At 41.6% G+C, this 27,594-nt stretch overlaps 1 protein-coding gene across 15 annotated transcripts in view; it reads left to right on the top strand.

Moving 5' to 3' along the window:
* rabgap1l (RAB GTPase activating protein 1-like) overlaps positions 1-27,594 on the top strand; it is a 458,975-nt gene that overhangs the window by 341,204 nt on the left and 90,177 nt on the right. The gene's annotated exons all lie outside the window — the stretch shown is intronic.

Here is a 27,594-nt window from a genome sequence, read left to right on the forward strand (position 1 = left end):
GTACTGAGTTTCAGGTGGTAGCCTCTGGTAGACTGTCCAAGGAGCATTAGCATCTTCAACTCCCAGCCTGATGATCACAATTTGATTTATCCAAATGGCTGTGTGTGTGTGTAAAAACCCTGGTGTGAACATCATCTGTCACTGTTGCTGAGATTGTATCAGAGTTGCAAAGGAACATTCCCTTGGATCAGGCTGTACCACCTGTCCTGGGGATAGTGGTTCTGCAGGTCAGTGCAGAATGCCCTCGAGGAGGATTGCATGCAATTCGTTTGCTAAGCAGATGGTCAGATTTGTGGCAGAATGTATCATCCCCAGGACCTCCCTGGTCCTGAGGCAGGATGTCCTACTGGGACTGACACACACAGCTGCAGACTAAGCTGGGATGACTCCATCATCCCTTTACTTAAGTATGCATTTCCAAGGAGATCTAAGGAGGGATGTGGTGGTTCTTGTCGTAGTTTGCCCGGAACAGGAGCATAACTCAAGTCTCTGACCTCTTACCCAGCACCAAATGCTGATGGAAAAATATCAACTCAGTGTAGGATCCCCTTTGGTCAGCTTGAAGCTCACTGATCTTCCAGTGCAAGGAGCTGAAAATGACCAGACACTCCAAGGTCTAGGACTAAATGCTGAAGGGCACATTGAAGCCCTGGGTAGCTGTCCATGGGTACTGTGAAGGAAGGCAGGATGTTTATTTTAAATAAACCTTCAAATTGTCCATCGATTGCCTCCTTGCAATGTGATCAGCAAACTGTGCTACATCTTTGCAAATGTTTAAGCTTTATTGCTTATTTTCAGAATTGATCTCTGTGTCCTGGAAATGTGGGTTTACCTCTGAAGGTGCAGCAGGCACAGCTCACTCTGAAGCAGAGCTAGGGCATTGAACACAGCAACTCTGAGCCAAATGACGTGCAACAAGATGCTGCTGGGTAAATTCAGATCATGATATTCTGGATTTAGAACAAAGACAAAACAAGTCAATGTGGGTCCTTGGGCTGACTATGTTTTGCTTCCCATGTAAAGCTCTGCACATCAATCCAACCCTTCCCTTCCTTGCTGTCCATCACCCCCTATTTTTCTTGCATCCATGTGCCTATCTAAGGGTCTTTTAAATATCCTTATTGTACCTGCCTCCACTACTATTCCTAGCAATGTTTCCCAGGTTTTGGTAATATTGCAGAAGCAAGTGATGTGAATAAGCTAATTGCCAAAACGCTTTTTTTGGGTCAGGGTTTACTGTCTAGTGCTGTTAGATCTGGGAGCAATTGAGGAATCCTGTGTAGCTCAATGACCTACACATGACGGATTTGAAGCCAGGCCACTGGTGCTGCAATATTGTGTGCTAACCACGCTGCTCTGCTTCCTCTGCTGTACTGTTCCACGTTCTGTGTCGTGATCTGCATGGTTTTTACCATTTTACAAACTAATGGAAGCTTGAGCCATTTCAACCAATCTTTTAGCAAAATCTTCACCTATGGCTGTAGCTTCTAAAGTGAACTGCTTTGATCTTTCTCTGGCCAATTTTTCACTCTCTGCCTTTCACAAATCAGCTCATCTGGAGCTGCCTCCACCTTGCACTAGATCTTGTTCACCCATCACCCCTGTACTTTCCATCAGTCAATTCTGTAGCTCCCATGCTTCTAATTTAATACTTCCACCCTTTTTCAAGATATCAACATATCTGTGCTGTTGGCACCACCTTGCACAAACCTCTGCCCTCACCTCACAAGACCCTGTCCACATTGCCCTGTCATCTGTGGCTGTCTTTTCAACATGCCTGCATCCTAGCTTCTGTAGTTACCTCCTTCCATGTCTTCACCTCCTTTGTGAACCCATCATTAATAAAGCTTTGCTCTCATCTTTTCACTGGGATCCATGTTTTTCTTCTGGAAACAATTGCTTGGTATCTGCTGGTATCTTCTGTGAGTTCTCCTTCTCAGCTATTCTGATCCTGTTACAGCTATCTTGCCCCACATTTAATTCTATTCTCTGTGTCTGACACTGCCTTTAGCAGCAAATCTCCAACCATCTCTGCTCTACGTTTATAATTATTATTGTACATTGAAGAACTCTGCTTTTGTTCTGGACAATGAGCATCTTCCTACTTTTAGCTGACAGTATCTATGATAAATTTAAAAATCTCTGCCAGGGCCTTCTTTGTCTCTGTTGAAACTAACCCCAGCCTGGTTTTAAAAATAATGCAGAGCGGGGGGGGGTCGGGCCATTGCGATCTCGGGACTGTTGGAGTAAGAGTGAGTGACTTGAGAGCAGTGAGTGGAGGAAATCAGTCTAGGCGAGTGAGATTTAAAAAGTTTTAAAAAGAGCGCGGAGGGCGACTGAAAGGATAAACAGAGTGTTGATTTGTGGGAGTGAGTACTTGAAATAATTGGCAGGGACAAATAAAAGGACGGGAGGCTGAAGAGGAGCAGCCAGTATTGAGTGGAGTTTTGAGGCTTTGGCTCAAGAGGCTTAGGCGAGCAGAGACCGAGGACAAGTGTGCTTCCAGTGAGGTAAGGCCAGTTGAGGTCATTTAATCCTTTAATTAAATCAGGAGTCAGCTAGGGCAGTGGAATGTGGGAAATCTGGAACAGCATAATTGTCCCTGATGACTACACCAGCAAAAGGTGCATCCAACTGCAGCTCCTGACAAACTGACTTGGGAAATGGAGCTGAATAAACTCTGGTTCATTTGGGAGGCAGAGGGAGGTAATAGAGAGGAGCTTCAGGAAAAAAATCACTCCCCAGAAGTCAGGCAGCTGGGTGACTGTCAGTAGAGGGAAGGGGAATAGACAGCAGAGCACCCCTGTGGCTGTTCCCATCAACAATAAGTATACTGATTTGAATACTCTTGGTAGGGATGACTTACCAGGGACAAATTGTAGTGGTCAAGTCTCTGGCACTGAGACTGGACCCAGCTCAGAAAGGAAGGAGGGAAAAGAGAAGAGTAGTAGTGATAGGGGATTTGATAGCTGGGGGGGGGGGGGGGTGGGGTGGGGCAGATAAGAAGGTTCTGTGGGAGAGATCAAGAATCCTGGATGGTCTATTGCCATCCTAGAGCCATGGTCCACAATATCTTGGATTGAGTTTTCAATATTTTTAGGAGGGAGGGTGAACACCCAGATGTTGAGGACCCTGTAGGGACCAATGATGTGGGTAGGAAGGGTGAGGAGGCCCTACAAAGAGAGTTTAGGGGGTTGGGTATAAAGTTGAAGGACAGGACCTTCAGGATCTTTGGAGTGCTACCCGTGCCACATGCTAGTGAGGCTAGAAATAGGAATTTAATGCAGCTAAATACGTGGCTAAAGAGATGGTGCAGGAGAGAGGCCTTCATGTTTCTGGACAATTGGGTTCTGTTCCAGGGAAGTGTTTTGATGGAACAGTTTGCACCTGAATTGGAGGGGGAATTAATATAGGTTTGTTAGTGCTACTCTGGGGGGGTTTAAATTAGATTGGCAGTGGGATGGGAACCAGTGTTAAAGCAGATAGTGAGGTGGAGGAGGTTAAAGGTCACATGCGGACAGCATGTATAGACAAAAATCAAAGGTTTGTACATGATAGATGTGTTCTCAGGTGTATTTATTTCAAAGCAAGGATTGTTGTCGGAAAGGAATTGCTATTAGTGAGTCTTGGTTGCAAGAGGGGAAGGACTGGTAGCTGAATGTTTCAGGCTTCTGTTGTTTCAGACGTGATAGATGGGGAGAGATGAAATAGAATGGCATTGCTAGTCAGGGAAAATATCACAGCTGTGTTTAAACAGGACAGCCCAGAGGCTCTTCTACAGAGGCCATATGGGTGAAGCTGAGTAACAGGAAAGGCGTGACCACACTGATAGGGTTGTATTATAGACTGCCCAATAGTCAGAGAGAGTTGGAGGAGCAGACCGATGTAAGAAACAGAAAGTTGTCCACTGAATTTGGACAATGAAATCTTGGTATCTGGCATCAGCAGGGGATCCAATACATTAAGGACTGCTAAGAAAAGAGACAGCTTATGTCCTTCAAGCAGCTGCGCTGCAAAATGCAAGCCATGGCAAAGGTGGTATGCTTTGGATCTTGGGCAGTTCCTTTACACCTCCACACTTTGCTCTTGCCATCACTTTTATACAGGTTAATCTTGATCTCATCTGCCAACAAGATCCTTTTCTAGAATTCTGCAGGCTCTTTTAAATACTTCTTGTTAAAGTATAATCTTGCCATCCTTTCTGTGGTGTGCAATTTGCAGTGTAGTCTTTGTATTTCTGTGCATGAAGTTTTCTGCAGACATTAGTCATTGACATATCTACATCTGGCTCCTGAAGCGTGTTTCTGATCTGTTGGATGTGAGTTTGGGGAATTTTCTTCATTATGAAGAGTATTCTTCTGTCATCAGCAGTGGTGATCTTCCTTGGAATACCAGTCCCTTTGTGATTACTGAGCTCATCAGTACACTCTATCTTCTTGATGATGTTCCAAATTGTTGATTTTGGTAATCCTAAGGTTTGGGCGATGTCTCTTCCGGTTTATTTTTGTTTTTCGGTTGTCTTATTTGCATTGTGCTATTGGGGGCCTGTAGAATATTCTCAGTGGAGTGATCTCTTTCTTCTATCTGCACTGACAGTAGATGGCTCCTTCATGACATCCTCCCTTTCTGAATAACAATAACAATCCCCACCCACTTTTACTTTCCTCCTTATCCCTTTTGAAACATCTGGACCCCAGAACATCGAGCAGTTGATATTGCCCTTGTAACAGCCAAGTCTCAGTAATGGCCATAACAGCATACTTCCACGTACTGATCCATGCTTCAAGCTCATCACCCTTGTTTGTAAAATACTTTTCAAATTGAAGTTCACACATTTCAACCCTCTAACTGACTGCTTTTATTGCCCCATCCACTGTCTGTCCTTCTTCACAAGTGTTACTGCACCTTTCCACCCTCTGCTCCATTATCAGAGCTAATACTCTGGTTCCCATCCACCTGCCTAGCTTTGTTAACCCTCCCCAACAGCTCTTGTAAACTTAAGGATATTTGTTCCTCTCAAGTTCAGGTCTACCTGCCTCTTTTGTTCAGGTCATTCATTCCCCAGAAGAGATCCCAAAGATCCACAAACCTGCACCAACTCCTCAGCCACATATTCATCTGCCATCTCTTTTTCTTGACACTCACTGGCACATGTTTCAGGCAGCAATCCATTGGTTACCACTGCTGAGGTCCTGATTTTTAGATGTCTTTTCTGCTTTCACCCAGTGCAGTGGAGGGGGCGGGGGGGGGAATCGAGTTTATACTATTTGAAGTTTTATCTTGATTTATATACATATGTGATATTCTATTTTCAGTTTTGTTCCCTTTTCTTCATTGTACTGTATTATAAAAACGATTGAAAAAGAAAGACATCTCCATCTCTTTTGGCTCCATATATAGCCAACCACTCTGATCTTCAAGGGGTCCAATTTTGTCCCTTACTACACATTTGCTCTTAATTTACTTGTAGAAACCCTTAGGATTTCTCTTCACATTGTCTGTCAAAGCAACCTCATGTCTTCTTTATCCCTCCTGATTTCTTTCTTTTCTTGCATTTTTAATACTCCTCCAGTATCTCATTTGCTCCTTGCTGTCTATGCCTGTTCTACACCCCTCTCTTCTTCCGAAGCAGATCTCCAATATCCCTTGAAAACCAAGATTCCCTATGCCTTCTAACCAGAGTTGGCATCAGAAGATCTAATCGGGGAGCATTAGGGTAACTGGTGGGGTGGGGTGGGGGAGGGGAGACACAAACTGCTGTTTGAGAACTCACTTAATGGGGGGTTGAGGGTAGCAGATGCCATACCTGCCATGGACCTCCTCTGTCCATCGCACTGTCACACTTCTCCCTCCAGTGTTTCAGACAAACACACGTGCTTATAACGTGTGGAGATGAAACCATGTGATTCTTTTTGGTGAGACCGTCTCTGATGGCATCACTGGTGCTGTGGGTGGGTGAGGGGTGGGTGACCCGCAAATGCTTCCCCCCCCCCCCAATGATGCTGAGCCTGCTTCTAACCTTGCCTTTGATCTTGACAGGAACACACAAATTCAATGTTCTCAAAATTTTACCTTTGAAGATCCTCCACTAACCTAGCACATCCTTGACTGAAAACAATTTATCCCAATCCATGCATTCTAGATCCTTTCTCATTTCCTCAAAATTGGCCTTTCTCCAATTTAGAAGCTCACCCTGAGGCCCAGACCCATCCTTCGCCAAAATTAACTTTGAAATCAATGACATAATGATCACTGGACCCAAAATGTCCCCTAAGATTTCTGTCACCTGTCCTGCCTGTTTCCTATAATAGGAGATCCAGTATTGCACTCTCTCTAGTTGATACTCCTACATATTGATTTAGAAAACTTGCCTGAACACATTTGTCAAACTCCAAGCCATCCAGCCCTTCCATGTGTGGGATACCCTGTCAATATGTGGAAAATTAAAATCTGCTACTATCACAACCTTGTGTTTCCTGCAGATCTCTGCTATCTCTCTACAGATTTGCTCCTCCAATTTTTGTTGACTGGTTATTGTTGGTGATAGTGCAGGGGCATACAATACCTTGACAAGTTTGCAGATTAAGGTCTCACACTGAAGTATGGTGGGAATCTCAAAAGTGGATCTGCTGATTTCTGATTTTTTTTAAAGACTGGTTTGTCACAATTAGCCAGAGATCAATGATGGGCAGAAGGTACCACTGCAGCTTTGAGACCAGGGATTACAGCTTTGCTTGGTGCATACTCTGATGGATGGAAGAATTCGGAGTGCATTAGGACGATAGAGGGACTAGCGATTGGTTCAGGTACAAAATCTTGAAGGAATAGATCAGGTAACCACAGAGTCTTTTGCCCAAAGTAGTGGAAATGGTAACCAGAGGATATAGGTTTATGAGGGGGAGATGTTTACCAGGACCCTAAGGAGTAACACAGAGAATGGTGGGTGTATGGAACAGACTGCCAGAGTAGGTGGTTGAGGCAGGCACTATTGCAACATTTAAAAACAAATTGGACAGATACATGGATGGGAAAGGGTTAAAGGGATATAGGCCAAATGCAGGCAGGTGGGACTAGTGTGGGTGGGACAGTTTGGCCTGTGTAGACAAGTTGGACTGAAGGCATTTTCCAAGTTCTTACGACAACAACCTCTCCCTCAATGTTCAGCAAGACGAAGAAGATGGTCATAGGTGGTGCTCACTCCCCAGTCCACATCAATGATGCTGAAGTGGACTTAGCTGACGGCTTTATGTTTCTGGGGTAAATGTCTCCAGTGACCTGTCCTGGTCCATCCATTTTGACATGATAGCCAAGAAAGTACACTTGGTGCCTCCACTTCCTTAGAGACCTGAGGAAATCTGGTGAGTCACCTGGATCCCTCAAAACCTTCCAGAGGTGCACCATTGACAGTATCCTGTCTGGCTGCATCACAGCATGGGACCATAAGAAACTACAAAGGGTTGTGAATGTAACTCAGATGATCACACATACACCCCTTTTCCCCTCCATCAACTCCATCTGTACTTGCTGCTGCCTTGATCCCATGCCGGTCATACTCTTAACACAGTACATCACAGGCCAAACTCTCCTCGCTATTGAGAAAGTTTAAATGAAATGCTGACATTGTAACGCAACATCAGTCATCAAGGATCTGCACCACCCAGGACATGCTTTGTTCTCACTGCAGCCATCAACAGAGGTATAGGTACCAAAACAGTTGCTACCCCTCCACTATTAGACTCCTAAACCACAAACTCACAAGATTCAAGATTCCTTTATTGTCATGTAATAGTACAGAACATGTAATATTGCACAAAATTTGCCTTCTACCAGCCACAAGGCAGACCAAGAGTCACAATTCGTGTACCCCAGTAGCTCCTTACAGTAAGAGAGAGAGAGAGAGAAAAAACAAAAGAGAGTTCCTCAGAATCACTAAGTACCAATCTATTTGCCTCTACCACTCCTGCAGCCTCTGCAGTCGCACAGGCTCCTGCTTGATCCATTGGCAACCCAGTCAGAGGCTCGTTTAAGGTCTCTTGCTTTGCATATTATTTATTACTCAATATTTTTTTCTGTATTGCACATTCAGTTTGTTTTCATTTTTTTGTTTATATTTCTCTCTTTTGCATATGTATCTTTTCTTGAGTGCTTTTTTTTTAACAATACCAATAAGTAGAAACTCTGCCTGGCCCACAGGATAAAGAATCTGAGTTGCATGTGATGCCATGCATGTACTCTGACAAAAAATCTGAACCTTGAACTTTACTCCTCCCATCAGGAAGGAGATTGATTTATCAGTGTGAGATCACTCACCACCAGATGCAAGGACAATTATTTTCTGGCCTTATCAAGCTCCTGGATGAACCTCACACCAGTAAAATAATGTTGCCTTTGCTGTGATCAACTGATCTTTATTTCTGTAACTTTGCATTTCTTTATTGTGTTTTACTTGCTGTACTATGTATAGGATGTCCAGCTCACAAAGTCGATTTTTATCACTGCACCTTGGTACATCTGCCAACAAATTTGTCCTTGAATTCAGGCAGAACTACGTGATATACTGGACTCAACACTCGAAAGGATATCTAAGATATAGTTGCCACCTTGTAGATGACCCTTAAAGCACTTGACTCAACTTTACTCAGGGTAAACTTCTGTGCATCAGGAAAGGAATGAGTCTGCAGACATGACCATGTTGATATGGTTGGGACCCAGTCTTGGGGATGCTACTGATGGGGAAACTGGCAGGTCATGGGGCTGCAAGAGGTGGGAGACTTGCCAGGGAGACAGTGTCAGATGCCCATTCAGGATTACTTGGTGGTGTGACCACAGGGTAGAGAAAATCACAGGGACGAAGGGGCCCCACAGATCCCTGAAGAAAGGAACTGCTGACATGGATGGTGGTCTCTGGAATAACCTCATAAACATACAGTACAGTCGGATTCTACATAGGTGAAATAATAATTTGGCTCAGACTAGATGGGCCAAAGGGCCTGTTTCTGTGCTGTTCTGTTCTATGGTTGTAAGTGATCTGCTGAACTGCATCTATTAAATTCTTAAGGGATAAATTTAAAGTTGGCTAATTCATTGAAGTGACTATTGATATGCTCGTCAATACATCAACATGAAGATGAGAGTTTGTTGTCATGCACATAAGAACAATGTACAAACACACTGAAATTCTTCTTGTTTGTTGGAATTTAATACCACTCAGTGCAAAGGGATGCATAGGGGAAGATTCAGCATGGTCAGAAGTACCCAGTGAATAGTAGGATCCAAAGGAGTATTGAGGAACAGTACCTTGATGTACGTCCAAAGATCGTTGTTGGAGGCAGTACAGGTACATAGGGTCTAGAATGTAAGAATAAGGCAAGTTGTGATGTAACTTCATGCAACTACTGGAATGTGTGTGCAGTTTTAATTGCCTCAGTTCAGAAGGATATCATTGTGGTTGCGAGGGCAGGGATGAGGATGTTGCCAGGGACAGAATGCATCTGTTATGGGGAGAGACTGGATAGGCTGGGTTTGTTTTCCTTTGAGTGCTGAAGAATGGTGGGGTCCTGGTAGGGGTGCTAATGAAGATCGAAATAAGAGGATAAGGCAAATGGACACATGGCTAAAGAGCTGTGCAGGTGGGAGGCACTGAGTTTCTTGGAACAGGCAGATCTCTTCTGGGGCAGAGGCGACCTGTAAAGAGAGACGGGTTGCACCTGAACTGGAAGAGGATCAATATACTGGAGGGAGATTTGCTTGTTTGTGGGAGGATTTAAACTGGTGTTAGAGATTGGGACCTATAGTAATGTAACAAATGAGAAATTTGAAGCAAACATAAGAGGCCAAAATCCACTAGACAGGATAGTGAGCAAGGGAGGAAGGATAGCCTGATAGGTAAGGCAGATACACTCGGAACATGGATAGGTATATGGGACAGTGATAGTGACATTGTTGATGGAAGGGTAGGACAGGCATCTTAATGTTCCGGGATACAGATGTGACAGAGGTGATAGTAAGAGAAGAGGGCGAGTTGCAATCTTGCTTTGGGATGACATCACAGCAGTACTCAGAGAGCATATACTTTGGGGATTCACCCAACAAGACTGATGGGTAGAAATCTGAAACAAAATTGGAGGGAAGATTTGATGGAAATTGTAAATCAGTCCCCCAATAATCAGCAGGAATTAAAGGATCAAATAAGTGGGAAGATTGCAGATCGACAAGAATAGTAGGCTGGTAATAGCAGGTAATTTTAACTTCTAGTACTGATTTGGGCTGCCTTGGTAGTTTCTAATGGTTTAGCTGGACCATAATTTGTTCAGCATATTCAGGAAAGTTTTCTGAAGCAATGTGTAGGGAGCCTGACTGGAGAAGGGAGTACATTCGACCTTCTCTAAGGAAATGAAGCTGGGTGAATGGCTGATATGTCTGCAAAGGTGCATAATTCCATTGGTTTTCAAATAATTTATGGAAAAAGATAAAACTGCTTCCCAAGTTAAAGTCCCACATTGCGGCAATTCCAGTTTTGACAGGAACTTGCAGAGGATCATTGGGAAAGGCTCTTTGCAGGTAAGGGGACTTCTGGCAAGTGAAAGGCTTTTGAGATTGAGACAGTGAGTATTCAGGAACAGCATGGCCTTGTTAGAGTGAAGCGCAAGGCTGGCAGGAGTAGGGAACCCTGTATGATTAGGGATATTGAGGCTCTAGTTGGGAAAAAGTGGAAGTGAGGCCAGGTGTAGACAGCTGGGTTCATTCAAATCCCTTCAGGAATGTAAGAGATGTAGGAGAGTACCTGAGACATCAGGAATGCATAAAGGGGACATGAGATATCCTTGATAGATACAGTAAAGAAGAATTCTTGATGATTCTGTTTGTGATTTTAAGAATATAAGACATTGGGTGGAATTAAGCCTTTCTGCCTGTCCAATCTACCCTGCCATTCATAGCCTTTTCACCCACATTCTCGTTCCTTCTCCCCATAACCCGGATTCCCTTCCTAATCAAGAATCTATCCATTATCTACCTCAGTCTTAAATATCCCCATTGACCTGGCCTCCATAACAGTCTGTGGCAACAAATTCACCATCTTCTGGGTATTAAAAAAAAATCCTTCTGTTCTATAGGGGTGTTTTTGTATTCTGAGGTTGGTTGTGCTCTTTGATTCCAGACTTGCCCACCATGCAAAACATCCTCTCCACATCCAGTCCTTTCTGTATTCGATAGGTTTCAATGAGATCTCCCTTATTCTTATAAACTAATGAGTACAGTTCCTGAGCCAACAAACAGTTCTAGTATTTTAACCCTTTTGTTCCAGGGATCATTCTCATGAACCTCCTCTGGACTTGCTTGAAAGCCAGCATATCTTTCCTCAGATAAAGAGCCCAAAACTGCTCATTGTATATTAAGAGCAAAAATTAACCAGAGAGGGAGTAGGTCCCTCTAACTATCTGTGTGTTATCTTTGTATGAGGAGTCAGGAGGTGGTCAAAGTCCTCTTGTCTGTAACTACTGTGGAGAAGGACATAAAAGCCAAAGAAGAGTGAGGCCATGAAGCAAATCAGCTTGATGTTGCCGATCTTGAAGCACAAAAATATGGATAAATTTTCAGGGCCTGACCAGGTGTATTCTGATGTTGTGAGAAGTAAATGAAGAAATTCCTCTCATCCTGACATAGACTTTTCTCTTTTCCTTAACCACAGTTGAGGACTGTAGGGTGGTTAATATGCACCTCAGGACAAACCGGTGAACTGCAGGCTGTGAATCTAATGTTAGTGGTGGGAAAGTTACTGAAAGATCTTCTGAGAGACCAGATCTGTCTACCTTTGGAAAAGAAAAGGTTGATTGAGGAGAGTGAGCATGGTTTAGTGCATGGTTAATGATGTCTCTGCAAATTACTTTTGAAAAGCTTAGCAAGAGGGCGAAAGAAGACATTGTCTATGTGGAATTTGGACTAAACCTTTGACAAAGTCTTTCAGGGTAGGATGGTCCAGAACAGTGTTTCTCAACCTTTTTACCCTTATAGAACCCTTGAAATAGTTTTCATATCTCAGGGAACCTCTGCATAAAAATGATTATATACCATTATTAAATATCTACCTCTTTTTATATTTTTATCGTAGTTCACATGGTAAACATTTTTTTTCGGATAACTTGCTTAATGAAAAAATGACCCCATTTTTTGTCAAATTTATTGGCGGTGCAAAAAAAATCATACTGCTCGTTTATGAGACCTCACACCGAGGTTTTCATTTTAAATAATATAAGAGGTTGAAGCCTTTATTATAATAACCAAGGATTTTTCAACAATATGCCATCCATGTATAGTAAAATTACGACTATAAAATTAAACAAAAATTACTCAAAAATGCATTAGCCTATTTATCACTGCTTCTTGCGGAACCCTGGTTGAGAAATACTGGTCCAGAAAGTTAGAGCACAAAGGCAAGGATAGCTGATTGGATACAAGATTTGCATGGTCAGAAAATAGTAGTGGAGGATTGTCACCAGCAGTATACTGCTGGGATTGGTGTTGGGTCCCCTGTTGAATGTCAAAATGTGAATAGTTAAGTATGTGTTTGGCAAAATTAGTAATTGGACAGTGAAGTAGATTCCCTCTGGTTATAACAGGAGATTGATTAACTGAGAAAGTGGGCAAATGGAATTTAACTCAAACAAGTATAAAATTATGCATTTTGGCAAGTTTAACCGGGATAGAACTTGCACAATGTTTGGCAGGGACTTGGGGGTGCATTATTAAACAGAGAGACCTTGAGGGTTCAGGTACATAGTTCACTGAAAGTGGCAACACATTTGGATAGGCTGGTGAAGCAGATATTTGGCACACTTGGCTTCATCAGCTGTGGCATTGAGCAGACTAGTTGAGGCATCATGTTATATCTGTATGGAAAAGATAGTCAGATCGCATTTTGTTCAGTTTTGCAAGGATGTAATTAAGCTATAGGGGATGTTGAAAAGATTCACAAGGATATTGCCAGGACTGCAGGGGTTGTGCTGAAAGGAGAGGCTCGATAGGCAGGGACTTTTATTTCCCCCTAAGAAAAGGAGTTTGAAGGTGACCTTATCAGGTTTATAAAATTATGAGAAGCACAGTCTTTTTCTCCTAGAGGAGTCTAAAGCTGGAGAACATAGGTTTAAGGTGAATAATGAAGGATATGAAGGGGACAAGAGAGGCATGTTTTTCACACAGAGGGTGGTGGGCAGTGCTACATTGTAGATTGTGTCGCTGCACTGGGAGGTTGGCACTGCATTGTAGATGGTGTCGCTGCACTGGGGGTTGGCACTGCACTGGAGCTGGGCAGCACTACTCTGGCACTGCGCTGTGGGAGGTTGGCAGCGTTTCACCAAGGAATTGGAGGATCTGCCCTGTAGATGGTGTTACTACACTAGGAGATTGGCAGACAGCCCTGTAGATGGTGTTACTGCATTGATGGGTGATGGCAGTGCTACATGGGGGGGTTAATAGTGTTGCATTGCAGATAGCATTGCTGCTATGGGAATTGACAACTCTGTACTGTAGATGGCATTGCTGCACTGGGGCCTGGTGCTGTACTGAAGATGGTGTTCCCACACGGGATTGTCAGCATTGTCCTGTAGATGGTGGCACTGAACTGTAGATGGTGTTGTTGCACTGTAGGGTTGACAGTGTTGCATTGTGGTTGGCAGTGCCTAGAGTGGATTTAGGTCTGTTGTCTTGAAAAATTTGTGAACAAAGCAAGTGATGGAGTGAATTTATAGCTGGTTAAATTTATATCTGATATTAATGTAAATAGTTAACTAATTACATGGTTTTATTTTGGTAAGTGGTTGATTGTGCAGAGTTACAGTTATACAGGTTAACAGCATGTCTATATGTTAGCCAAGTTGTCTACCCAAAGGAAAACAGTGTATTTTACAGTTCTAACTTTTCAAAATGAGCGCACAATGTAGTATGCCCTTTGATAAATAGTTGTTCAAAAACTGCCATCAGTTGAGAGTTGTTCCCTTCAATACAGGGTATTCATTGAACATCTCTGCTTCCCTACCTTGCCTTTGCACAAAGCAGCATATTTAAGAATTGAAACAAGGAGCGATTGTCAACCAAGGAACTGTTGAGCAGAAAAAGTGGAAAAAAATGGGATTTTTAGCCTTGAAATGTGGCCAAGTAGAGTAAATTTATAAACATAGTCTTCCAGAACCTGAAGATATCTCATTACAACTAATGAAAGATTTATTAGCGATAATCACAGTTCAGCAATCTGACTGGTTAATCTGTTTTGATGGAATTGGTTAGCAATGAATGTGAGCAACACAGAAGAGACTTCTTCCTCTACAAAAGCTGTTGAGTGATCTTTACATTGTTGAGCATTTTAGTGCATGACTAATCTCAAAGGTAGTCCCTCTTAAGTGTGCAGCATTGCAGTTTTAAAAGTAAGGCAATGTAGGGTAGTCAATGCATATTACAATGATTAGAGTTATTCAGTGTGGAAACAGGCTCTTCAGCCCAACTTGCCCGCATTGACAAAAATGCCCTACTTACATCCCGCCTCCCTGCTATATTCGTCCAACCCTAATCCTGCAACCATATGGTCTGTGCCCAAAATGACAGTGTCTATGCTCAGCAGTGGCCAGGAGTGGTAGCAGATTCTGGGAAAGCAGCAAGTGGGCAGGGCACCATAAATGGGAAGAACACACCCCCACCCCATTGAGAAAGAGAAGCAGAGGTGGTGAACATGGCAGCGGATTAGTGAGTGACTCAGCAGCTGAAGAACCCTACAGCTGACCTCGGCAGTGGACTAGCAAGGGGCTCAGTGGCTGAGGGACTCACACAGACTGCAGGCAAGGGGCTCAGTGGCTGAGGGACCCACACAGACTGCAGGCAACTTGTGGTTGGCTGCATGCTGCTGAACACTGACTCCTTGACCCAAGTGTTTGAGCTGGGATTCAAGAGGGTGCTGAGGGCAAGAAGAGCTCCTGAAAGGCCTTGGGAGCTAAAGGCTTCCTGATCATGTTGGAGGTTCAGATCTGGGTTGCCAATGGATTGAACAGGGACACTGAACGCTTTCACACTTGCAAGGAGCCATCCCCGGGGTTAGGATGACATCATGACGCATCGAGCGATAGTGAACCTGCCCTAAATCCTGATCAATGTATTATGATTTTGTATTTGTAACAAAATTAATCATGCTTGATTATAACATAATTAAGCTTTATGTACAGCGCAGTATGAGCCCTTCAGCCCCTGTTGTTGATGTGCCAACCTATATAAGCCTTTACGAGGTACCGTGGGAAAATGGGAACGATAAATAGTGATAGCGGAGAATTTTTAAACAGGGTGGGAAAGTTGGTAGTGCTATCGCATACAATTTAAACAGCATGGGAAAATTGGTAGCGCTATCGTGTACAATTTATAAATACCGTGGGGGAAAAAGTGATGGTGGACCTGCCCTCCCATGTGGCAGAGAAAGGGCTGAATGCTGCGCATAGCATTCTGGGAAGTCAGTCCACCATTGCTTTTTTCCCCCAAGGTCTTTATAAATTGTGCGCTATAGTGCTACCAATTTTCCCACGCTGTTTAAAAGTTGTCTGCTATTGCTATTTATTTCCTCTCTCTCCCCCATTGCGACTTTCCCACGGCAAAGTTTATATCTTCATTCTTCCTTCACGTTCCTGCACTCACGCAAAAACTTGGGTTATTTCAATCCCACAATGTAATTACCCGCTTCATACTTGCCTGATTGCAATGCTGATGCCTGTAGACACCGGGGATTGTACTAGGGGTCAAGGCCATCAATCCCCTGCGAGAGATGGCGTCATCTGACACCGGCATTGAGCTATTTTGCTTTCACATTAGGTACTTTAAAGGCCGATTGATGGTTAATTCCTGGGATCACTTACAAGTGTGAAAGGGGCTTTTGTTTGTCTTATGGCAGACAAAAGTTAAAGTATATCATGTATGTTACATTTTTAACAAGTTAATACGTGACAATAAAAGGAACCTTGGACCTTGAAGACCCCTTCTTCCACCATAAGCCTTCTTTTTCCTCTTGAACACCTCTTCCTGATCTGTTCACTCTGGATCTTCATATTTCTAAGTGTTACCTATTTTAAAAACCTCCTCCTCCTCCTCCTCCTCCCCGCAACTTCTTATTCAGTTGCCTGTCTGCTTTTTGCTTATACCTTGACAAAGGGCTCAGGCCCAAAATGTTGGTTATATATCTTTGCTTCCTGTGGATGCCGTGTAACCTGCTGAGTTTCTCAAACAATACTGTGTATGATACAATACTCCAAATGTGTCCTCATCAATGTCTTGTACAACTGCAACATGACCTCCTATACTCAACACATTGACTGATGGCCAAGTGCTGAAATCCTTTTTGAACACCCTGTTACCCTCTGGCACCACTTTCAAGGTACTATATACCTGTACTCCTTGATCCCTTTGCTCTACAACCATTCCTACCATGTGTAGGTTCTACCCATATTAGACTTCATAAAGTGCAGAACCTCACATTTCTCCATATCAAGTTCAATCCGCCATTGAATAACAAGTACAGCTTCTTCAAAATAACCAGCATTGATGTCAAAAAGTAAGCTGCTGAGTAGCAGTGATTTATCAGGTGGGTTAGTGGAGGGACAAACATTGGTGCTGTCTAGGCAACTGTTGTACACCGTGATGGTGGAATTGTTGCCTTGTTTCAAGTGAGTGTGTGGGCTATATGACATTACTCAGCCCCAGGTACCATCTCAACATTTCAACTCCTCTTTCAGTTGACTTTTTGTAGTAGTTTATTCAGCTACATCCTTTGCTAAGGATACTTTAAAAATTGAGCACTGGTCCAGTCAATTTCCTGAGTCTCTTCAAGAAGTTCCATCATCTTATCCAAGTGGAGTATGTGCAGCCTTCTCTGTTGTTCCACCCTTTAATGAGGTGACTTGTGTCCATAATAACCTTGCTGATGGATATATTCCAAGCTGCATGATTATGTGCAGAGGGATACATTGAGGCTTGGCGCAGCCAATGCCAGGGCACTGTGGGGAAGAACAACAGTTTAAAGTCCTTCTGTCAATGGGCATTGAGGAGCTGAGACCAAGGGAAAGCAACAAAGTGCCATAATGGTGTAAATAGAGAGCATATGTAAAAATGTGCAATGATCAGATTGTATGGACATGACACAAAGAGTGTGAAGAGACTTTAAATGGTTTTCTTCTTTGTAAATAATTTATTGTGAATAAAGTTTATTTTTGTTTTTTTTAAAAACTTTGCTGATTGAGCCCTAGTCACGGAGTTTACAGCACAAAAAAACACCCTTCAACCCATCTTGTCCATGCCCAACCAAGCAGACATATCCCTCTAAAGCTTTCCTATTCACCTACCTGTCCCAATGTCATTTAAAGTTTTTCCTGCTTCCTTCACTTCTGACAGCTCATTCCAAAACTCACCACACTCTATGTGAAAGAGGTGCCCTTCAGGTTCCATTTAAATCTTCATTCCCACCCTCCACTTTTAGAAGATTGAAATCTACAGCACAGTACAGGTCCTTCAGCCCAGTGTTGAGCCAACCTTATTAAAAACTGCCTCAAATTTCCCAACTGCTTAATCCTTCATTTTTCTCAGTTCCATGTACCTATCTAATAGTTTCTTAAAAGACCCTATTGTACCTGCCTGCACCACCTTTTTCAGCATCACATCCCGTGCACCCACTACTCTCTGTGTGGGGGAAGAAAAAAATTACCTGTACTATCTCTAAAACTCCTTCAAACTGTGCCCCCTCATGTTAGCCATTTCAGCCCTGAGGAAAAAGTCTCTATCAGGTCACCCCTCATCCTTTGTCACTGCAAGGGGAAAAGTTCACTCAGCCTATCCTCATAAGGCCTGCTCTCCAATCCAACCAGCATACTTGTAAATCTCCTCTGAACCCTCTCTCTTGAAACCACAGCCCTGTTATGAGGTGACCAGATCTGAACACAATATTCCAAGTGGGGTCTAAGGTCTTGTATAATGGCAACATTACCTCAAGGCTCTTGCATTCAATCCTATAGTTAATGAAGGCCAACACTCCATACCCCTTCTTTATCAACATGTGCATCACTTTTGAGTATCCTATGGATCAGACCTCAAGATCTCTCAGTTCATCCACACTGCTTAGAATCCTTGTATTAACTTTCCATTCTGTCTTCAAATTTGACCTACCCAAATGAACCACTTCACACTTTTTTGGGTTAAACTCCATGTACCAATTCTCAGCTCTGCATTTAATTAATGTTCCTCTGTAACCTCTGGCAACCCTCTAGACTATCCACAACACTACCAACCTTTGCGTCATCTACAAACTTACTAACCCACCCTTCCACTTCCTCATCCTGGTCAGTTATAAAAATCACTAAGGGATGGAGTCCCAGAGCAGATTTCTGCAGAACACCACCAGCCATTGACTTGCATGCAGAATACGAACTATCTACAACCACCCTCTACTTTCTCTTCATGAGCCAATTTTCTATCCACAAAGCAAAACCTCCTTGGATTTCATGCTTCCTTGCTTTCTGAATGAGCCTTGAATGGGGACCCATATCAAATGTTTTACTAAAATCCATGAACACTACATCCACCACTCTACCTTCATCAATGTCCTTAGTTCCATCTTCAAAGAATTCAGTCAGACTCATGGGACGCAGCCTTCCCCTTATCCTTAATTATATATAATTTTTATAACTTAGGCATACAGCATGGCAACACCCCACGAGCCAATGACGCCCAATTAACCTAAAACCCCAATACGTTGTTGATAAAGGTTCCATTATTGTTACATAATACTACATTTAGAATGTAACATACATGAAATTCTTTTATTTTTTTTCACACCATAAACCACATTGACCAAGATACATACATTTTCCTTTTCAAATATATAGTGTCATTTTCTCCCCCCCTCCCTCCTCCCATCCCACCCTCCCTACCTCCCCCCCCATTCATTTAAAGTACAAAATCTAAGATACATTAAACCAGTCAAACAATGTTGTCATTCAATAAAAATAAACAAGAAATTCCACTGAGTCAATTCTTTTCATTTCCTTCTCCTTTCGTTATTTTAGGTGGTAGATGTCCCCGGTAGGTTTTCTCTATTGTGTTTTATGTATGGCTCCCATATTTGTTCAAATATTTCAATATTATTTCTTAAATTATATGTTATTTTTTCTAATGGAATACATTTATTCATTTCTATATACCATTGTTGTATTCTCAAATTATCTTCCAATTTCCAGGTTGACATAATACATTTTTTTGCTACGGCTAGAGCTATCTTAACAAATCTTTTTTTGGACCATCCAAATCAAGTCCAAATTCTTTGTTTTTTATGTTACTTAGGAGGAAGATCTCTGGGATTTTTGGTATATTGTTTTCTGTAATTTTATTTAATATCTGGTTTAGATCTTCCCAAAATTTTTCTACTTTCTCACATGTCCAGATTGCATGAATTGTTGTTCCCATTTCTTTTTTACAACGAAAACATCTGTCAGATACTGTTGGGTCCCATTTATTTAACTTTTGAGGTGTAATGTATAGCCTGTGTATCCAGTTATATTGTATCATACGTAACCTCGTGTTTATTGTATTTCTCATCGTTCCAGAGCATAACTTCTCCCATATTTCCTTCTTTATCTTTATATTTAAATCTTGTTCCCATTTTTGTTTAGTTTTACCATTTGTTTCCTCATTCTCCTTTTCTTGCAGTTTAATATACATATTTGTTATAAATTTTTTGATTATCATTGTATCTGTAATCATATATTCAAAATTACTTCCCTCTGGTAACCTCAGACTGCTTCCTAATTTGTCCTTCAAGTAGGATCTCAGTTGGTAGTATGCAAACACTGTATCTTGAGTTATATTTATCCTTCATTTGTTCAAAGGATAATAATTTATTTCCTGAAAAACAATTTTCTATTCTTTTGATCCCTTTTTTCTCCCATTCTCTAAAGGAAAGGTTATCTATTGTAAAAGGGAGTAACTGATTTTGCATTAGTATTAGTTTTGGTAATTGGTAATTTGTTTTATTCCTTTCTACATGAATCTTCTTCCAAATATTGAGCAGATGATGTAATACTGGAGAACTCCTATGTTGTACCAATTTTTCATCCCATTTATATAATATATGTTCAGGTATCTTCTCCCCTATTTTATCTAGTTCTAATCTAGTCCAATCTGGCTTTTCCCTTGTTTGATAAAAATCTGATCGGTATCTTAATTGTGCGGCTCTATAATCATTTTTAAAGTTTGGCAGTTGTAAGCCTCCTTGTTTATACCATTCTGTTAATTCATCTAGTGCTATTCTCGGTTTCCCCCCTTTCCATAAAAATTTCCTTATTATTTTTTTTAACTCCTTGAAGAATTTCTCCGTCAAGTGTATTGGCAATGCCTGAAATAGGTATTGTATCCTTGGGAAAATGTTCATTTTAATACAGTTTATCCTTCCTGTTAGTGTTAGTGGTAAATCTTTCCAATGCTCTAAATCGTCCTGTAATTTTTTCATTAGTGGATAATAATTGAGTTTATATAGATGGCCGAGGTTTTTATTTATTTGTATAACTAGGTATCTTATTGCTTGCATTTGCCATCTGAATGGTGATTCCTTCTTAAATTTTGAGAAATCCGCATTATTCATTGGCATTGCTTCACTTTTATTTGTGTTAATCTTGTAACCCGACACTTCTCCATATTCCTTCAATTTCTTATATAATTCTTTTATTGATAATTCTGGTTCTGTTAAGTATACTATAACATCATCTGCAAATAAACTGATTTTATATTCCTTGTCTTTTATTTTTATCCCTTTTATTTTATTTTCTGTTCTTATCAATTGTGCTAGTGGTTCTATAGCTGACGCGAACAATAAGGGTGATAGTGGGCATCCCTGCCTTGTTGATCTGCTTAAATTAAATTGCTTTGATATATATCCATTTACTGTCACTTTCGCTAATGGCCCCTTATATAATGCTTTAATCCAATTAATATACTTCTCTGGTATACTGAATTTTTGCAATACTTTGAACAAATAATTCCATTCTACTCTGTCAAAGGCCTTCTCTGCGTCTAAAGCAACTGCTACTGTTGGCGCTTTACTCCCTTCTACTGCATGAATTAAGTTAATAAATTTATAAATATTGTCTGTTGTGCATCTTTTTTTAATAAATCCAGTTTGGTCTAGATTTACCATTTTAGGTACATAATCTGCTAATCTGTTTGCTAATAGTTTAGCTATTATCTTATAATCTGTGTTAAGTAATGATATTGGTCTATATGACGCTGGTGCGAGTGGATCTTTCCCTTGCTTTGGTATTACTGTAATTATTGCTGTTTTGCATGAATCTGGTAAGCTTTGTGTTTTGTCAATCCAGGAGGGGAGGAATTAATAAATCTTTAAATGTTTTATAGAATTCTTTTGGGAATCCATCCTCTCCTGGTGTTTTATTATTTGGTAGTTTTTTTTATTATCTCTTGTATTTCTACTATTTCAAATGGTTCTGTTAATTTATTTTGTTCCTCTATTTGTAATTTTGGTAGTTCAATTTTAGTTAAAAATTCATCTATTTTGACTTATTTCCCTTCGTTTTCAGTTTGGTATAATTGTTCATAGAATTCTCTAAAGTTTTCATTAATCTCCGTTGGATTATATGTGATTTGTTTGTCTTTTTTCCTTGATGCCAATACCATTTTCTTAGCTTGTTTTGTCTTCATTATGTTCTTCTCCACATTATATGTTTGTAGTGTTTCATATTTTATTTTTTTATCTGCCAATTCTCTTCTTTTAGTTGTGTCTTCCTTCATTGCTAATTCTTTTTCTATATTTACTATTTCCCTTTCCAACTGCTCTGTTTCCTGATTGTAGTCCTTCTTCATCTTGGTTACATAACTTACTATTTGCCCTCTGATGAACGCTTTCATTGCGTCCCATAGTATAAACTTATCTTTCACTGATTCCGTATTTATTTCAAAGTACATTTTAATTTGTCTTTCAATGAATTCTCTAAAATCCTGCCTTTTAAGTAGCATGGAGTTTAATCTCCATCTATAAATTCTTGGAGGCATGTCCTCTAACTCTGTTGTCAATATCAAGGGTGAATGGTCTGATAATATTCTAGCTTTATATTCTGTTTTTCTTCCTCTATCTTGCATACGAGCTGATAACAGAAATAGGTCTATTCTTGAGTATGTTTTATGTCTACCCGAATAATATGAATATTCCTTTTCCTTTGGGTGTTGTTTCCTCCATATATCCAAAAGTTGCATTTCTTGAATCGATTTAATTATACATTTGGTTACTTTGTTCTTTCTGTTAATTTTTTTCCCAGTTTTATCCATATTTGAATCCAAATTAAGGTTGAAATCCCCTCCTATTAATATGTTCCCTTGCGTGTCTGCTATCTTCAAAAAAATATCTTGCATAAACTTTTGATCTTCTTCATTAGGTGAATATACATTGAGTAGATTCCAAAACTCCGAATATATCTGACATTTTATCATTACATATCTCCCTGCTGGATCTATTATTTCCTCTTCTATTTTAATTGGTACATTTTTACTGATTAATATAGCTACTCCTCTAGCTTTTGAATTATATGACGCTGCTGTTACATGTCCTACCCAATCTCTGTTTAATTTTTTATACTCCATTTCAGTTAAATGTGTTTCTTGCATGAATGCTATATCAATTTTTTCTTTTTTCAGTAAATTTAGTAGTTTCTTCCTTTTGATTTGGTTAGGTATTCCGTTAATATTTAGTCATATAGTTCAACGTAGCCATTTCATACTTTGTTTATCTTCCCTATCCGTTTCCTCATCATCACCTTTCCTTCTTATCCATTTCTGCTTTCTTGTTTTGAACACTTTATAAGACAACATTTCTAAAACATCAAACATTTTCCTTATTCTCCTATTTAAAACTTCTTTAACCCCATTCTCCCCTCCCCCTCCTGAGTTGCCCTTTATCCCTTGTCGGACAACCACATCTCCCCTCTCCATTTGGATTTGCGAATTCACTCGCAAGCGTCAACTGATTTTGCAGTGACCGTAACTCCTCCCCACCCAGCCCCCCCCCGGAAAAGATTTCAATTTTCATATGTAACAAAGGTCACTCTTTTAATTCCCTCCTTATTTCCTCTATTCCATTTCCCTCCCTTATTAATTCTTGTCTATACTCTATATATTTTCCTCTAAATACGGATACATTCATGTATGCACACTATATATATATATATATATATATATACACACATATACCCATATACACACATACATATAGTTCGTGGTCATTTTTACTGTCATTACATATCTTCATCTCTCTGCTTGTTTTGTAGTTGTTCTGCAAATTTTTGTGCGTCCTCCGGATCCGAGAATAGTCTGCTTTGTTGCCCTGAAATAACTATTTTAAGTACCGCTGGGTACTTTAACATAAATTTATATCCTTTTTTCCATAGGATCGTTTTTGCTGTATTGAACTCCTTCCTCTTCTTCAGGAGTTCAAAACTTATGACTGGATAGAAAAAAAATTTTTGACCTTTGTATTCCAGTGTCTTTTTGTCTTCTCTTATTTTCTTCATTACTTTCTCCAATATATTTTCTCTTGTTGTATATCTTAAGAATTTTACTAAAATGGATCTTGGTTTTTGCTGTGGTTGTGGTTTCAGGGCTAGTGTTCTATGTGCCCTCTCTATTTCCATTTCTTCCTGTAATTCTGGTCTTCCTAGGACCCTGGGGATCCAATCTTTTATAAATTCTCTCATATTCTTGCTTTCTTCATCTTCCTTAAGGCCCACTATCTTTATATTATTTCTTCTATTATAGTTTTCCATTATATCAATATTCTGAGGTGATGCTTTCAGTTACAGGGGACAAACATCTCCAGTAACTTGTCCTGATTCACCCACAGCAAAACAATGGCCAAGGAAACACACACACACACACACACACACACACACACACATATATATATAATTTAATAAACCATAGAACCATAGAGCCACAGAGAGATGTTTTAGCAGTTCAACTGTCATTCTGTAGTCTTATTGACCGTGGGAAGAAACTGTTATTTAGTCTGGTTGTTTTGGCTCTAATAACCTCTGCATCTCTTTCCTGGCTGGAGTAGCTGGAAGCTGCTGCATGCGGGGAAGTAGGGCACCTCCCTGATTTTGAAAGCCCTGTTTAAACCAACAATCCTGGTAGATCACAATGATTGGGGGTGGAGGGGGGATGGAGAAGAGGGTAATCCCAGTGATCCTCTCTGCCACTTTTATGGTCCTATGGATTGACCTCCAATCCGATGCTCTACAATAATTGTACTACCCTGTGATCTAGCCGGCCAAGACGTTCTCGATAGAGCTCCTGAAGAAAGTTGACAGAATGGTGACCAGAGGCTTTGTCCGCCTCAGCCTTCCAAAGTGTTGTTGCTGATGTACCTTCCTGACAAATGAGGAAATGTGTGTCCAAGATAGGTCACTTTGTAAGTGGACTCTGAGGAATGATGCTCTCTACTCTTTCCACTATTGAGCTATTAATGTGTTATGGAGGGTGACCATCCCTTGTCCTCCTGAAGTCCACAATCATCCCCTAGTTTTGCACTCATTAAGACTCAGGTTGTTATTCTTGCACCATTTCATGAGATTTTCCACCTCTTCTGTGTAGTATGACTCTTGGTTATTGCTGATGAGGCCACCTATTGAAGTGTCATCTCCAAACTTGAGGACTGTTGGAGCTGGATCTGATGTTGCAGTTGTGTTTCACTAGCGTGAACTTGAGTGGGCTGAGAACACAGCTCTGAGATACACCAGTACTCAATGCGATGATGGTCAACACTCTGCTCCCAACCCAACAGACTGTGGTCTTTCTGTTAGGAAGTCCAGAATCCATTCACTTAGAGGGGCATTGAGTCCCAGTGAGGACAGCTTCTCCACCAGCCTTTGGGGTATGATCGTGTTTGAAGCTGAGCTGAAGTCAATGAACAGCCGCCTGGTGTATGAGGCATCATTGTCCAGCTGGGTCAGGACAGAGTGGAGGGATCATCAGTGGAACATTTACATCTGTAGGTGAAGTGAAATGGGTCCTGTATCTCTGGGATGTATACATTTGATGTGTTACATCAGCAGATGTTCAAAGCATTTCATAATGGTGAAGGTCAGTGCCAATGGGCAGTAGTTGTTGAGGCCTGTTACTGTGACCCTCTTTGGTTCCGGGATGATAGTGGGTGTCTTGAAACTGGTGTGGATGAGGGACTGCTGCAATGACTTGTTGAAGATCTCCGTAAGGACTTCAGTCAGCTGGTCTACACAGTCGTTCAGTACCCAATTGGATACGTTGTCTGGATCCACTGCTTTATGTGGGATCACCCTGGATAGGATTATCCTCACCTCAGCAGCAGCTAGGTAAGGGGTCTGTTCTTCAGGTGGAGACAGAGTTTTCTTTGACATCTGCCTGTTCTTCTCATCAAACTGTGCATAGAAGGTGTCCAAAAGGGAGGCATGTCTTTGACTTACAAGGTTTTCTTGTGGTCTTTTATAGTTTTGATCCCTTGCAACGTGTGCCTCGTGTCACTGGTGTGGCACAGCTGACTCTGCTTCCAACCATGGTTTCTGGTTAGCCCTGGTTGTGTACCATTTGATCACCATGACATCCTCAATGCACTTGCTAATGTAACCAGTCACTGAGATTATGTACTTGTCGATGATTTATATATCCGTCATTGGAGGCCACCTTCCTGAAATGGCTCTAGTCCGTACCTTCAAAGCAGTCATGTAGCGCTGCTGTGATTTTCCAGCCCCTCCTTGAACCATGTCCTGATCTCCCTGAAAGCTGGCTTCATTTGTTTTGCCAGTAGTCTGTATGATGGGTTAACAGAACAGATATGTGGTCAGAGTATCTAAGGTGGGGGCAAGGGACAGCCTTGTATGCACCAGTAATGATAGTGTACCCTCAATCTCGGGTGTTTTCTCCTCTGGTGGTGAAGTTGACACGCTGTTGCAATCATGGTAGAGCAGTTTTCTGTTATGTAGTTGAAGTTGCCTGCTACAATCATGCAGTCGTCAGGGTACAACGTCTGGTCTTCATTGATGGCATTATAAAGTTCCTTCCCTGCTTCACTCTCATTTGCTGAAGGCGAAACATGAGCAATGGCAATCAGCGTGGCCATGAATTTCCAGGACAGGTAGAAGGGTCATCATTTCACCATAAGATACTCTCTCTGCTGTGCAGAAGGTCTTTACAACAGAGACATTCGTGCACCAGTTCTCACTGATGTAAACACTCAAATGCCAGAAGCATCAGCAACTCTGTCTACCCGGAAAGGGATAAGACCATCGAGCTGGATCTCTGAATCTGGAATAGAGTAGTAGAGCCACATTTCTTTAATCACCAGAACACAGCAACCCTGCAGTTCTTTCCAGTTCAGATGCAGCCGTGGGTAATCCATTTTGTTCTTCAGCAATCTTACATTTGCCAGTAAGATAGTTGGTAGCATGGGTAACTCTCAGTCTAATCCCAATGCTGGCGCACTAGTCGCGCTTCTGCCTTCTCACACAATGCTTCTTATGGCCTCCCAAGAGTCTCCAGTGATCTGCTCCCTGGTTTATTGCAGACTGGCTTGCTTTCTTTAGTAAGTTAAAACTTACTAACTTACCAGTCAGTAACTTACCAGTCCAGGTCGTATTATTATTATTATTTTCTGTAGTGTTTTCCGAGTGTAAGCAATCTGTGTAGGTTTGGGGATTCCGCCATTGTATGGAGCTGAAGTGCCTGCTGCAACCTCATGCATGGCCATTTTAAACTCCAGAATCTTGCCAGCTTCATACAATGCAAGCTACCACTTCAAATTATCTCTGATGTGATGATACGCTGAAGTAAACATTAATGACACCAAAGAACCAGGCTCCCTGGTAGTTTATACTCTGTGAGCGAATAATTCTGACGCAAAGTCCACAGACTGCACAACAGACTTAAACCAGTCTCAGTATCTTGCTGACTCCACGTGTCTGACTGTCCCTAAAGGAGCCGGCTCGAGTCTTTATATGTACCGGTGATTGACTGCCAGCAGGAGGGGCTAGCCTCCCAGATTGCCTTCCTGCAGGTATAGTGGTTGCCCCCTGCAGTAGGCTGGTAGGAGTGTGGCCAGTGTAGTATCACCACATTCACCCACTTCTTAAAATGAGTCAGGTGGGGGGTGCACAGTGTTCTCAGTACCGAGTACTATCTACAAGTTTAGGTGGTCTGGCAATCATCTGTGCCTCTTGGACCATCGCAGGACAGGCTCCTGGTCAATGTTTGGTAGGGGCAGGGCAGTCTGAGGATCGGCTGGGTCCGGGGTGGCTGAGGTAGCCAGTGGTGCAGGCGGGATGATGTCTGACAGAGTGGGGGTGTAGGTGTGGGCGAGTCCGTGGGGAGTGGGGCCCTCTGGAGAGGCGGAGAGAGGGTGTTTGCTCCTGGGGGATCCTGCAGGTACAGTGGTTGCCCCCTGCAGTAGGCTGGTAGGAGTATGGGTAGTGTAGTGCTTTTATCACCACATACTCAAATATTCCTGATTGCATACCCAATGATGGTCAGCATGTGACTCGTAGGCTGAAC

The sequence above is a fragment of the Narcine bancroftii genome, chromosome 5 (genome assembly GCF_036971445.1).
Source record: "Narcine bancroftii isolate sNarBan1 chromosome 5, sNarBan1.hap1, whole genome shotgun sequence".
Lineage (NCBI taxonomy): Eukaryota > Metazoa > Chordata > Chondrichthyes > Torpediniformes > Narcinidae > Narcine > Narcine bancroftii.